At 37.0% G+C, this 13637-nt stretch overlaps 1 protein-coding gene across 5 annotated transcripts in view; it reads right to left on the bottom strand.

Annotated features, from left to right (window-relative positions):
• Nucleotides 1-13626, bottom strand: part of LOC147830374 (endogenous retrovirus group K member 7 Gag polyprotein-like) — a 125999-nt gene extending 112373 nt beyond the window's left edge. For all 5 annotated transcript variants that reach the window (XM_087213736.1, XM_087213726.1, XM_087213717.1 and 2 more), the window contains exons 1-2: nt 13438-13626; nt 11986-12077 (exon numbers count right to left, since the gene is read on the bottom strand). The gene's annotated coding sequence lies outside the window, so the exon portion shown is untranslated. The remainder of the gene's footprint in view (nt 1-11985; nt 12078-13437) is intronic.
• Nucleotides 13627-13637: the final 11 nt, after the last annotated feature.

Consider the following 13637-nt stretch of genomic DNA (forward strand, 5'->3'; position numbering starts at 1 on the left):
TACATCAATCTGGGTTGGAGGCCATTTTCCTTTAGGGCTTGAAATACATCACTCCAAGCTCTTCTTGCCTTGAGGGTTTGCATTGAGAAGTCTGCTGTGATTCTGATGGGCTTTCCTTTGTATGTGATTTGTTTCTTTTCTCTCACTGCTTGTAGAATTTTGTTCTTCTGTTGGATTTCTGGAATCCTAACTATTATATGCCTATGTGTAGATTTTTTTTGATCAAGGCTCTTTGGAATCCTATATCCCTCACTTATCTGTATGTCAAGTTCTTTTCCCCTCCTTGGGAAGTTTTCTGCCATCACTTCTGTGAAGAGGTTTTTTATGTCATCTGCACTCTCTCCTCTTTCTTCATTGACTCCAATCAGTCTTGTGTTATTCTTCTTTGCATTGTCTAGCAGATGCTGGATTGATTTCTCGTGTTCCCTTACAATTTTAAAGTAATTTTTCTTTTCCTCTTCACTAATTGCAATCTTTTCTTCTATATCTGAAATTCTATCCTCACATTGGTTCATTCTGCAGTGCAGACTTTCGATGGAGTTTTTAATATCCTGGAAATCTGTTTGCATCTGTTTTATGGATTCCATTTGTTTCCTATGTTGGGATTCCATCATATTTCTCAGATCCTCTATTTTTTTATCTGTGTCCTCTCTAGATTTATTAATCCTGTCTTGCACCATGAGCTCATTCTTTGCTGTTATCTGAGTATTTCTGATTTCATTTTTCCCAGATCCTCTTTTGTTGCCAGTTCAGAGAGTCCAGGTAGTTGAGTATCAGATTATTCCATCTCATTTCCCTTTGGGGTTGCTGTAGGTGATCCAGAAGTATGTTTTGGAGGCTTGTTTACGTGTCTTCTTATTTCCACGTGTGTGTGGGGGGGGTGCTTCTGGCACCCACGCAGCTCACCTTCTCTGCCCTAGGAGCTTGGGATGGTGGCGGGGATCTTCCTTCCAGGTGCTGGGACTGGCTCAGCTTCTCTGCCCTAGGAGCATGGGATGGTGGCAGAGGAGCTTCCTTCCAGTGCTGGGACCGGCTCACCTTCTCTGCCCTAGGAGCATGGGATGGTGGCGAGGGGAGCTTCCTTCCAGGTGTTGGGACTGGCTCAGCTTCTCTGCCCTAGGAGTGTGGGATGGCGGCGGGGGAGCTTCCTTCCAGGTGCTGGGACCCGCTCAGCTTCTCTAAAAGTTCATATTTTTTAAAGATACATCTGAAAATATGTAAAAGTGAAATGACAGAATTTCTGATATTTGTTTTCAAATATTTAGCAAAGAAAGAGATGGAGCAAGTGTGGCACAATCTTGGTAAATATTAAGTCTTGATGGACATGGGGGATACATTATGCTATGCTCTCTATTTTTTCTGTTTACATTTTTTTCATTTTCTTATGATTTAAACCTAAAATGTCCTCCAAGAGGTGAGGCTTTTGGTGGCACTTTTGGACAGTGATAAGATTGTAGAGGTGCTAAACTCAGCATTGGATTGGTCCATTGAAGAATTCATAGTTGAATGTGCTGTTAGGAGGTAGGGCTTGGTTAGAAGAAGTAGGTCGGGGCCAGGGATTTAGCTCAGTGGTTCCGGCTCCTGCTGCGCAAGCACAAGGTCCCAAGTTCGATCCCCAGTACCAAAAAACCCCAAAAAACAAAAGAAGTAGGTCACAGGGTTCAAGACCTGGAATGTTCTATTGTTGTCCTCCCTCCCACCTTCCTTTCTTTCTTGGTGCCATGGTTTGAAAAGCTTTGTTCCACCAGGTTTGAAAAGCTTTGTTCCACCAGGTCCTTTGGCCATACCATTTCTGCCTTGGAACCAGCCAACAATGAGCTGAACCCTCTGAAACCATGAGCCCAAATAAACCTTCTTCATCTGAGTTGTGTGACAGGTATTTGGTCCCTGACACCAAAAAACCAGACTATATATTTTATATAATTTTCAAATTTAAAAATAAAAAATATATTCCTTTTCTTAGGACTCTTGACAAATTCTGTATCTTAGAAATTTTCATTTGAGTGTCTTCTGCATTCCAGAATCACCTCAAAATAATTTGGGTAGCCTTGATTTCTTCTTAGATTCTTGCTGTTAATCTCCAGTATCTGTAATGGTTCCCTATGTCCTTTTATTTCAGAGACTACTCAGTCTTAGGAGTTTGGGCTTTATAAGATTAAAACTGTTATCATTTAAATTATATGAAGTGTGTTATTATTCTACTTTTCTGGTTCCTCAAGTAAACTGTAAGCTCCTTGAAGACATATACTATGATGATTTAATTTATGTGCCACTTTACTGAGCACTCATATATTATTGTAGCCATTCCTATGAGGGTGTTTTGATGAGGTTAGCATTTGAATTAATAGAATGAATAAAGCAGGTTGTCCCCCATGATGTGGATATGATGCATGCAGTCAGTTGAAGGCCTGAATAAAACAAAATTCCTGACCTTCCTACAAGTGAGAGAGAATCCTTCCTTTCTGATTGTCTCCAAACTGAGACATTTTGAACTCCAAGACCAGTTCTTCCTGGGTGGTGAGCCCGCCAGCAATTGGACTAAAGAAAAAAATACCATGTACTCTCCTGGTTCTCAAGCCTTTGGTCTTAAACAAGAACCATACCATTGGCTCTCCTGGATCTCCAGCTGACTCATCTCACAGATATTGGGACTGGCCAGGGTTCATCATTGCATGAGTCAATTCTCTGAAATGATTTTTTTGAAACAGGATCTCACTAATGTGCTAAGATGCCTAGGCTAGGCTCAAACTTGCTATTCTCCTTCCTCAGACTCCCAGAGTACTGAGATTACAGGTGTCTTCCACCACACTAGGTTTTAAACAAAACTTTTTACATAGAAATTTATACACATCTTATTAGTTCTGTTTCTCTAGAAGAACCCTGAGTAAAACAGAGACTATATCTTATGCATTGCTAAAAGGCCAGATCTTGGCACAGTGCCTAACAAAAAGTAGATGTTTCTTTGAAAGTTTTGGTAAATAACTTGATATTGTAATATAGTACTTTTATAATCTCTTAAAGATTTTAAGACTTAAATTTGATTATTGTTTATTTGTTTATGAAAGCAAGTGCCGGGATTTGGGAAAACAAAAGGATTGAAAAAGTTGGGTTCTGCATTATGTGTGTGAAAAAGTGAATTACTTCGTTTTTTAAAAATGCAACTACAAGCTATGCACAATGGCCTACACCTGTAATTTTAGCTGTTATGGAGGATGATGCAAAAGGATCACAAGTTGGAGGCCAAACTAATATAGTGAGACCCTGTCTCAAAAAAATAAAAAATAATTTTTTTGGGGGGGTACTGGGGATCGAATTTGGGTCCTTGCACTTGCACAGCAGGCAGCAAAACCACTGAGCTAAATCCCCAGCCCCCAAAAATAAAATTTTAAATGCAACTCAAAAGTTAAGCAACCAGAAGATAAAGGAAATTGTCAACCTAGACTAGAACTGAACTAGTTGACATGTTTTATTGATCCAAATTTTAAATTTGTTCACACATCCATCCTTTTATCAATCTGGATCTTACATTTCTGTTCATGGACCATGAACCTGGCTCCTCCTCATGTGTTTCCCTGGTTCTGGCCCTTCACTCTGTTCATCTTTCCCAATAGCAACTACAGGTTAATATTCCTAATGTATTGTTATCCCCAATATATGTTATCCCTAATATATATTATCCCCAAATTTTCAGCAGCTCTGCACTATCTACTCTGATATTCAAGTCACTTACAATTTGATTCCAATCTGCCTTTTCAGGCTTGCCTATCATCACTCTTTCAATCAAATCCCCTGGCCTTCCTGCTTTGTTGGTTAATGACTATGAACTAAATTCATTCCAGTCCCTAAAATACTTTTCCTTCTTTGCTTATAGCCAGCTCAGATTATCTCACAGACTAGTCAATAAAACACTAAGTTTGGAGTTAGTAAACTTTGGTTCTAGTATTTCGCAACATCACTATATTGTGTGACATGGGGCGACTGCAACAATTATTCCTTTGGAGCTCAATTTTCTTATATGTATGACAATGTGGAAAGACAAAATTGTTTCAAGTTTTTTTTTCATTTAAACTATATTATGGTTTCTTTGGTTTTAGAATAGTTTTTGTCATTAGTTTGACAAACAGTTCTTGAGTGCCTAATATGAGCAACAAACATCTGCTCTCTAAGCAAACTTCAACTCCCACAACTTCATCCCTAATAGTTGGACTCAGTGACTCAAGTACACTAGCTGTCTATATCATTCACTTGATATATATTACTTTTGTGCCTTATCATACCAAATATAGCATTAGCTCCATAATAGGAGAAATTTATGCTTCTGCATGTCCTTGACAGATAGTTTTCAAACTTTGAATAGTATAACCTGTGATACTAAAAAAGTGTTGATTCCCAAGTGTCCTATCCATTCTCTTCCAATTCCAATTCAGATTCAGAAACTAGTAATCTACATTGTAATAAGTATCCACCTTGCAGCCTCATGATTCTAAGGACTACACTTAGAAAATAAAACTGTTCCCCTTGTATATCATACATTTTCTTCTTACACTTAGCACTGGCTCAAAAATCACTTTTTTAAAAAATCTATTTAATTTTGAGGGATCGGTATGACTGTATTGACAAACTTAAAATAAAAAATGACTCAAGAGTAATGGATAACTGTAAAACAGTCTTCCTTTATTATCAAAGGTAATACCCAGGAAGAAAAAGAAGGAGGAAATGCTTAGGAAACTAAAGAGACTGTACAAGGTGCTGCCTGAAAAATGAGCTACAAATATAAAAAATATTCACTGCAATCCATAACAATAATGAAAAGAAGGTTAAATGTCAGAAGGAACTGGTGCTTACAGGGGACTATTCAGCTAAGTTCAGAGAAAGTGTTTAGACCCTTGCTGAGTGCAGATGGAAATGAAAACAAAACCTCCAAAATCTCATTCTGTATTTGCTTTTTACTTCAAAGAAAGCAACTCTAAGCAAGAAAGAACAAAATCAACATCCTAAGAAGAGAGTTAAATAAAAAGAAGAAATGGTAACTTTGAGGGGATTATTATCTCTAGCTCTAGAGTCATCCGCAGATTTAGGATGCACTGCCAATACAGTAATCTGTGGAAATACTTAAAATTAGAGAAATACCAAAAATTGGCAAATGTGATGATTTGATTTTCAAAGAAGGAAAAAATGTGGATTCTGAAAACTACAGACTTGATATTGAGATCTTTCAAGTTTTTATTACAGATTACTTAAAATCTTACCAGCACTAAGTGATGGAAAAGATGAACCCCTTGAGCTAGTTTAACGGACAGAAATGTCAAGCTATATGTTTTCCTTCATGACAGATCAGGAGAAGCTCACTGAAGCTGTTTCAATGATAGCGTCATACATCAGATTTTTTAAAGTTTTCCTTACAGATCAATTCAGAGTTAATGACTCATTTTTCATAGAAATGATTAATGAGTAAGGGTCTACTACAACTTTTTTGTGATTTTTCATTCATTCAACAAATATTTATTCAATATTTACCACTTATCAGAAATTTCTGCAGATGGTAGGAATCCAAAAATGAATAAGGAATTTAGTAGAGAGGTATTAGACAATTAAACAAACATATTCTATGTTAGACTGTGGTGAGAGAAAGAAAAAAATGAAAGAGAAAAAATAATAACTGGAAAAGGTTTTCTTAAAAAGCTGGTCAGAGAGACTAACAGAATCTGATGATAATTCAGCAGAGACCTGAAGGAGTGACAGAATGAGGTTATCAGCCTCCACAGGAAGAATAGTCTAGGTAGCAGGACCTTATGAATACGGACCTTAAATGGAAATCTGCTTCAAAGAGGCTGTATTATAGGTAGATTCATGGTCCCTAAAGGTATGTATGCCTGTATTAGTTCATTTTACATTATTCTAACAAAATACCTGAGGCTGGCTACCATTATAGAGAAAATAAGTTTAATTAGCTTATTGTTCTGGAGGTTTAAGGCATCTTATTTCATGCCACATGGCAAGAAACAGAAATGTACGTGTGTGCAAATCCTCTAGTATCTCTCCCTCTTCTTATAAATCCACTAGTATTCAATCATGGGACACCATTCTGATGACATTATTTAATCCTAATAACCACCCACAGTCCCTATCTTTAAACACAATAGTTGGACAAAGTTTCCACCCTATTATACCTCACAAGGGGATTAAATTTCAACACTTGAACCTTTAGGGGATACACTTACACTGCATCCAAACCTTAGCAACATTATAATACTTGGAACTTGTGAATTTCTTACATTACATGGCAAAGGCACTTTGGCTAGAGCTATGGGTAGAATTATACTGAGATAACAAAGAATGAAAGAAGAGCAAGTATAAATTGAAGAACAGAAACAGGCATGGGTTCATTTTGGGACATGACATACATTGAATGTCTAGTTAGCCAAGAAGAGATGTTCATCAAGCTGTTAGCTACACAGTCTGGGATTCAGAGGATGTCTGAAGCTCAAACTATTAATGATGGAGTTCTCTCACATAGATGATATTCAAAGATATGCAGTGCTTGGTTTAAACATGGAGCAAATGAATGTAAAAAGAAGAGTGGTGCCTCATGGCTTTTTGAAAATCTCTCCTAAGTTATAATTTTTTGACTTACACATACAAATATATGCAAAATTTCACAAAACAAAATATTTTTAAGTATTTAATGAACTACCTATCTTAAAATAATAAAATTGAATAACAACCGTACCATTTCAGAAAATTGAAAACAGTCATCACTGAATTTTAGGTCTTCCAAATAAAACAGATTATAAAGCTGAAAGAGCCCAGTGAAATCAGCAGAAGCGCCATCCCACTCATATTAAAGAACCAGTGGATTTTATTCCCCTAACTGTTGTCACTCTGAGACAATTTAATATCTTAGAGTTATGTACCTTTTTATATAACATTAATACTGAACATCTGATAAGAAGTATTAGTCTTTCATTTCAATTCCTCAGCATTATGAGAACTCAGTATTTACACGTCTGCAATTAAAAACAAAATGAAAATGAAAATTCCCAAGTCAACAACTTTTTTGTACTGTTTCCTTCCACACATACTGCCCCCATTATGCTGCAGTTGTTACTAGTGACATAGGTCATAGCTAAATTTACTGGTTTCACCAACTTTCCTTCTGGAAAAAAAAAAAAGGATAAGCACTTTAGGATAAAAATACTGGAAAAAAAAGTCTTTATTATAAATTCTCTCTCTCTTTCCATTACTGCCAGAGATAAATGTCTATACATACAATATTCATCTTTTTAAAAAAGTTTATAGAAACTCTCCTGCAATGTAGAGAAACACCTGACCTGCTTCAATTATCTCCTAAACCACTCCTGTGAGCACACCCTTACAACGTATTTTTGCCAACCACATCACAAACAATTATTAACGTATAACATTAGTCCCTATTTTAAGCTGCTCTTGGGTCAGGGGTGGGGTGGGAATATGCTCTTTATGGTAACATCTCATTGGCTCATCCGCTGACAAAGCAGATTCATAAAGCTTACCCATAATTATTCTAATTAGACCATCAAATGTCAGGACTTGCTGTGTGAGTCTGATTAATTCTAGCCATCTCTGTGGTGCAACTGATGTTACCTGCATTAAAGGAGTGACTCTGTCTTGGAAGCAATTTTCTAAGTTTATGGCCTCTCCCTTTCTACCTGCTTGCTCTGAAAAAGCAATGAGAAAGGTTCGCAAAGATGTCCTCACAGGTCTGTAAAACTTCCTTTCATCTGGGAGCCCAATCATATTCAAATCCTTCAATATACCTACACAACTATTGCCTTTACAACTTTATGTGACCTTTCTTCATCATATAACTTCTAATATGTGAAGTTCACATGTGTCAGCTCATTTGTGCTCCTTTATCAAAATAGTTGAGACTTGGTAATTTATAAGAAACAAATGTATTTCTCACAATTTCAGAAGCTGGGAGTCCAAAATCAAGGCACTAGTGGGAATGGTTACCTGGTGAGGGCTATTCTCTGCTTCCAAGATGAAACCTTATTGCTATATCCTCTTCAAGGGAGAAATGCTGTGCCTTCACTTAACAGAAGGCAGATGGGCAAAGAAGACAAATTCCCTTGTACAGCCATTTTTATAAGGTGTGGTTTGGATTTGGAATGTCCTCCCAAAGTCTCATGAGCTCAGAGGTAGACTTTTGGAAGGTGATTAGATCATGGGAGCTCTGTACTCATCTGCAAATTAATCCACAGAAGAGTTCAAATCTAAATGTGCTGTTAGGATGTGGGGCCTACAGCCAGAGGGAGCAGCTTTCTTCTGCCATGCCCTCCCTACCTTGCAGCCAACCATGGGCTGAAAATGTAAGCCAAAATAGATCACTCCTCTTTTAAATTGTGAGTGATGGGTCTTTTGTCCCAGCAACAAGCCATGATGGCTAGGAAGCAGAGAGAGAAGCTGAGAGCAGGGCTGGGAGATACACCCTTCCAGGTTATGACTGCAGTGACCCACCTCTCCAGACTAGACTCCAAATTCCAATAGCACATTCACCTCTGAACTCCTCAGTGGATTAATTCACTGATGAGTATATTGTCCTCATGATCCTATCATCTTCCAAAAGCCCCACCTCTGAACATATTAGGTTTTGGTGCAGCATTCTAAATCTAAACCATAATAGTACCTAATCTTACTTACAAGAAAGCACTCTGAGGGCATAATCACAGTGGAAAGGCCCTATCTGTTAATACTATTACATTAGCAATATCTGAATTTTCAAGAGGATACATTTAAACCATAGCAACATATCTCTATCTTTGAATAGGTCGTGACCAACTTATTTATCCATTTTTTTGTCTTAACAGGTGCACTGTCCTCAATGTTTTAGTATAAATATTTGATATGGTTTTGCAAAGGATGGTTTCTGAAAACAGGTATCCAATTCTCCTTTTCTTTTTTTTAAATGTATAACTTTATTATCATTCACTAAACACACATATATACAAAAATTAAAATTATTCAAAGAAAAGCAATGCAAGGGAAAAAACTATAATGACATTTAAATATAATAGAACTCAACCAAAGCAAAACTGAAAAGTACTTAAACATTTTTCCATATAATTTTTAAAAAAAAATCTCAAGCATTAACAAGAGATCAAAGGATGTGATTTGTTTTAGAAAGATTTTCAAAACTAATATTGAACAAATAGTGGTCTGGAAAAAAATTCTAATTAGCTAGTAGACTCCACATAGGCCAAATTTTAATTTAAATTTCAATACAGTCATGTGACATGTGATGGAAATATAATCTGAGAAATATGTTATTAGGCAATTTCATCTGTGTGTATCGCAAAGTATCACACAGAGTGCCAACTTCTAAGTGCAAACTGAGAAGGTATATGTCAATCATCTGTGATGGCCCCTTGATATTATCCAAATACGCAGTTAAACACGAGATACATGAGGCTACCATTGGCATAGCAGCACACTGTTTTACAGTAAACTTTTATGTAAGTAGGATTATGCTCTAAAGGATGAAAAGCACAGCATGTTATGATAAGTACATAACAGTCATTTATCACACTATTGAGTACTGTGTACTGTACATAGTTGTATGTGCTTCTTCTGGAAACACACCCTTCTCTCCTTTGATCTCAGTGACTCTTCCTTCCCAACCCACTGATGAGCTCCAGCCTAGTCTCTATCTACATCTCTTCCTATAGTTTTAAACACAATTCTCCCTTTCTTATCTCTGTCTAGCAACACAACTGCACAATTGAAGGAAAAGAGCAAAGAGAAATAAAAATGCAGGGATATTTCTTAAAGACAGCATGGTTTATGTTGTTCATTAAAGGATTTATGTTTTTAAAAGTATCAACTTACCTTTAAGGAAATAATATTGAAGGTTGACTTACTGTGTAAATTTTATCAAAATAAATCAAAATAATCAAAATCAAAACTTTATCAAAATAATCTAAACCATGGGGCCCAGTTGTTTTGCCAAACTTTAGTCTTCATGGTGTGAAGAATATTTTATAGATATGGTTAACATTTATAATCAGTTGACTTTAAGTAAAAGAAACTACCATCGGGCTGGGCCTCCACCAGTTGAAGGCCATAAAAGCAAAACTTGAGGTTTTTCAGAGAAGAAGGAATTTTGCCTCAAGACTATAATATAGAAATTCTATCTATAGATTTTGGCCTATACAATTTCAACTGTTGCCTGAGTTTTCAGCCTGCTGGCCTTATAGAGTTTGTATTTGCCAAGTCTCACAATTGTACAAGCCAATTGCTTAAAATAAATCAATCTCTCTCTCTCTCTCTCTCCCTTCATATATATTATACATATATACATATTATATATATATATATATATACACACATGTATATATATGTATTAACACACACGCACACTTAAGCTGTACTCACTAGAAGTCAGTTTCTCTGCTGGTTTGGAGAACAGGAGACTATTGTCAAAGGACCTCAACAACAATGACACCTCTCCTGCCAAGCAGGGAAATTTTATATAAGGGGTTTCAAATATGAATTTCTACCCCAGTATTTGCGGTACCTGAAGTATTATCCTAACCTAATTCACACAAATCTTAACTTTACCAATAAAAGGTCTGTGAAATTTAATCAAAATATTTTCTTCTGAAAAAGATGGGCTGTATTTGCAGCCTCATTGGGGTAGAGAGATGTTTTTCAAAGTGATTGCAACTCAAAACAGGAGGTTGGTATGCCCTATTTACATTGCCTCATTCATTGAGAAAGCTTTGACTTTTGGAAATCAGCTTTACTGCATGATGTAATGGAGAAAATAAGGAAAATTACAATTTTTCTTTATGGTTACATTTTTTAAAATCATTGCTGGTTAGGGCCAGGGATTTAGCTCAGTAGTTTTGCCACCTGCTGTGCAAGCACAAGGACCTGAGTTCGATCCCCGGGACCAAAAAAAAAAAAAGAAATCACTGCTAGTTTGTGGATATTTAAGAGGTTATAGCAAAGAAAAGAGATGTAGTTTGTTTTAATTTAGGTAAATGGCTAAGTCCTGGGAAAATATGAAGAAATTTTGCTATAATTTGGATAATAAATGTCCCAGAAAGGTCTGTGTATAAAAAGCATTAGGAGGCAGGCTTGGCTCATTATGCTCTTAATGAGAGATAAGGGAACTGCGGGACACTGGACTCTCTTTTTTCCTTCTTAACCCTGGGGTGAGCAGTTTACTTCACCATGTGCTCCCTACCATTGCCATCCACCAGCCCCACCAACAGGTTAATGTAATGAGTCTACCTGATCTTAAACTGCATCCTCCAAAACTTTGAGCCAAAACAGACCTTTTTCTTTATAAGGTGATTACCTCAGTATTTCATTATAATGAGGAAAAGCTGACCGACACAAAAGTATTGAAGTGTTTTTAGAATTTAGAATGTTAAAAAAGTTAGAATTAAAAACTCTAAGATCCCATTTGCTTGACTTCCAATGACCCCCTATGGCTATACACTGTTCCTTGATGTTATATAACAGAACTCTCTGGTCCATTATAAAAATGATGGTTTTGTATTAAAATTCAAACTAGACATGTGGATTGAGAAGATATATCTTGAGACTGCTCCAAAGTTGAAGCTGAACTTCTCTGAGCTCAAAGGAACAAATGATTTTAAAGTTATACAGTAACTTAGTAAAATATATAATTCTGAAAGCTATTCATAGATTTTGTTGATCAAGCATGACTTTTGTTCTCTATAACTTAGGGATACAACCACAGGATGAGTATGATTATAAAGCCTCAGCCCTATCATGGTGGCTCATTTTAGAAAGAAACCACTTGTATTGAAGCAAATTATCCCTATTAATAGAGAGTATTTGTGAACATTTAAAATTTGCTATGAAAGAGAAATACAAGTTAATATGTAACTATATCACTTGTGTTTCTTAGTCCAGGCAGCTACAACAATACCATACACTGAGCAGCTTAAACAACAAAAATTTCTTTCTCACAGTTCTGGAGGCTGGGAAGTTGAAGACCAAGTCGCCAGCAGGTCACCAGTATCTGATGAGACTGCCTGGTTTGCTGTCTGTCTTCTTGTAGCCTTTGGCAAAAAGCAGAGAAAATGATCATGGCTCTTGGTGTCTGTTCTTAGGGTTCCTAATCCTATTCATGAGGTGCAACTCTTGTGATCTAATTACCTCCCCGAGACCCCACATCCAAATAGCATCACATTAGGGATTTAGCCTTCAACATGTGAGTTTTGGGTGGACATAAATATTCATTCCAAAAGAACTTCCCTTTCCCACTTCTAGAAGGGGAGGGTCCTGCCTTGCTAGATCAATTTTGTTTGTTATTTTGACTTAGCAGGAAAGAGAACTAGGGGGAAAAGATCTCTGTACAGACAGAGCTAGAAGAAGAGACCAGGGCAAGTTTTCAAAGGCACAAAGAAACCACTGTGTGGAACAGGAGTGAATGAGAAAAGAAAGGGTTTAGGATATAATGCTTAGGACATATTGTATCTGTTTCAGTGTTCAGGTATGACAATTCTTTAAATTATTTTGAAATTAGGCTTCAGGTTCTCATCTGTGCTTTTGTTTTCAGTATGGTACTGCTGTAAATCTGGACCACGAGGGTCATAGATTTATAAACATGACCCAAAATATTAATCCCAAGCTTTACAAATTTCTAGACAACTTGTAAGAACATTTGTGGCTACCTCGCTATTTTAAAAAACTGCAGAGTTAGAAGCCTTTATCATTAAAATAATATTAATCCAACTGTTATGCGTTTCAAATGAAAACACCCTCACATCTCCTAGAATGGTGCCAAGTATAAATAACAGTATCCTCTTCAAATTGACCAATTGGTAGCCTTGGCTCTAGAACAGTATAATTTTGGCGTTGTGTATTTATCATTGCTTAAACAAATTAGTTTTGTATTGTGAATAGGCTACAATTACTAACATCAATAATACAAATTTTAAATATTCATAAAACTGGGCTGAAGCCATGCTCCCAGTCCTAGTAGACAGTAAGGAACCTAGTCAACATATAACTTTGCACAATCAGTTTACTAAGTAAATTTTTAGGCCTCTTTTAATAAAAAAAAAAGTAGGAATATCTTGTATTCCTCTGGCTGTTTGACATATTAAAGTGCTTTTATAACAATACTGATACTTTGGTGCCACTTCAGCATAAAAAAGTGGAAAGATGTTCCTTTTCCATATTTGTATTTGGTCAAAGATTATGCTTTGTATTAGGGAAGTTCTTGAGTAGAAGTATCACAGAAATAGGAAGCCTGGGCTCTCAAGACTTCACTCCTCTTGACCAACATCCCTGGAGCCTCCCCTTTGGGCCAACATCATAGTCCCTGTCAGGTAGAGACAAGTCGTCAACAGGAGGCGCACTTCTGCTCTGAGGAGCCACGGGCTCGGCCAGGAAAGGGAGTTCTAACCAAACTACCTTAAATATAGCAGGGCAGCTGCACAGTCAACAGGCTTGTAATCATTACAGCAAGAATGATGACGACCCGTCCATGAATGGAAAGTTCCCCTTCCTGTCTGGTCCCTGCTTCCTGGCGAAGCCATGGGTCTAGAACGTGCCTTCCCGCCATGCAGGCGTCAGAGCGCAGGGTGGAAAGGAGGCCAGAAGGGCAAGTAGAA

The sequence above is a fragment of the Heterocephalus glaber genome, unplaced genomic scaffold (genome assembly GCF_053883595.1).
Source record: "Heterocephalus glaber isolate CG9 unplaced genomic scaffold, H.glaber_assembly_v1.0 deba00000122, whole genome shotgun sequence".
Taxonomy (NCBI): Eukaryota; Metazoa; Chordata; class Mammalia; order Rodentia; family Bathyergidae; genus Heterocephalus; species Heterocephalus glaber.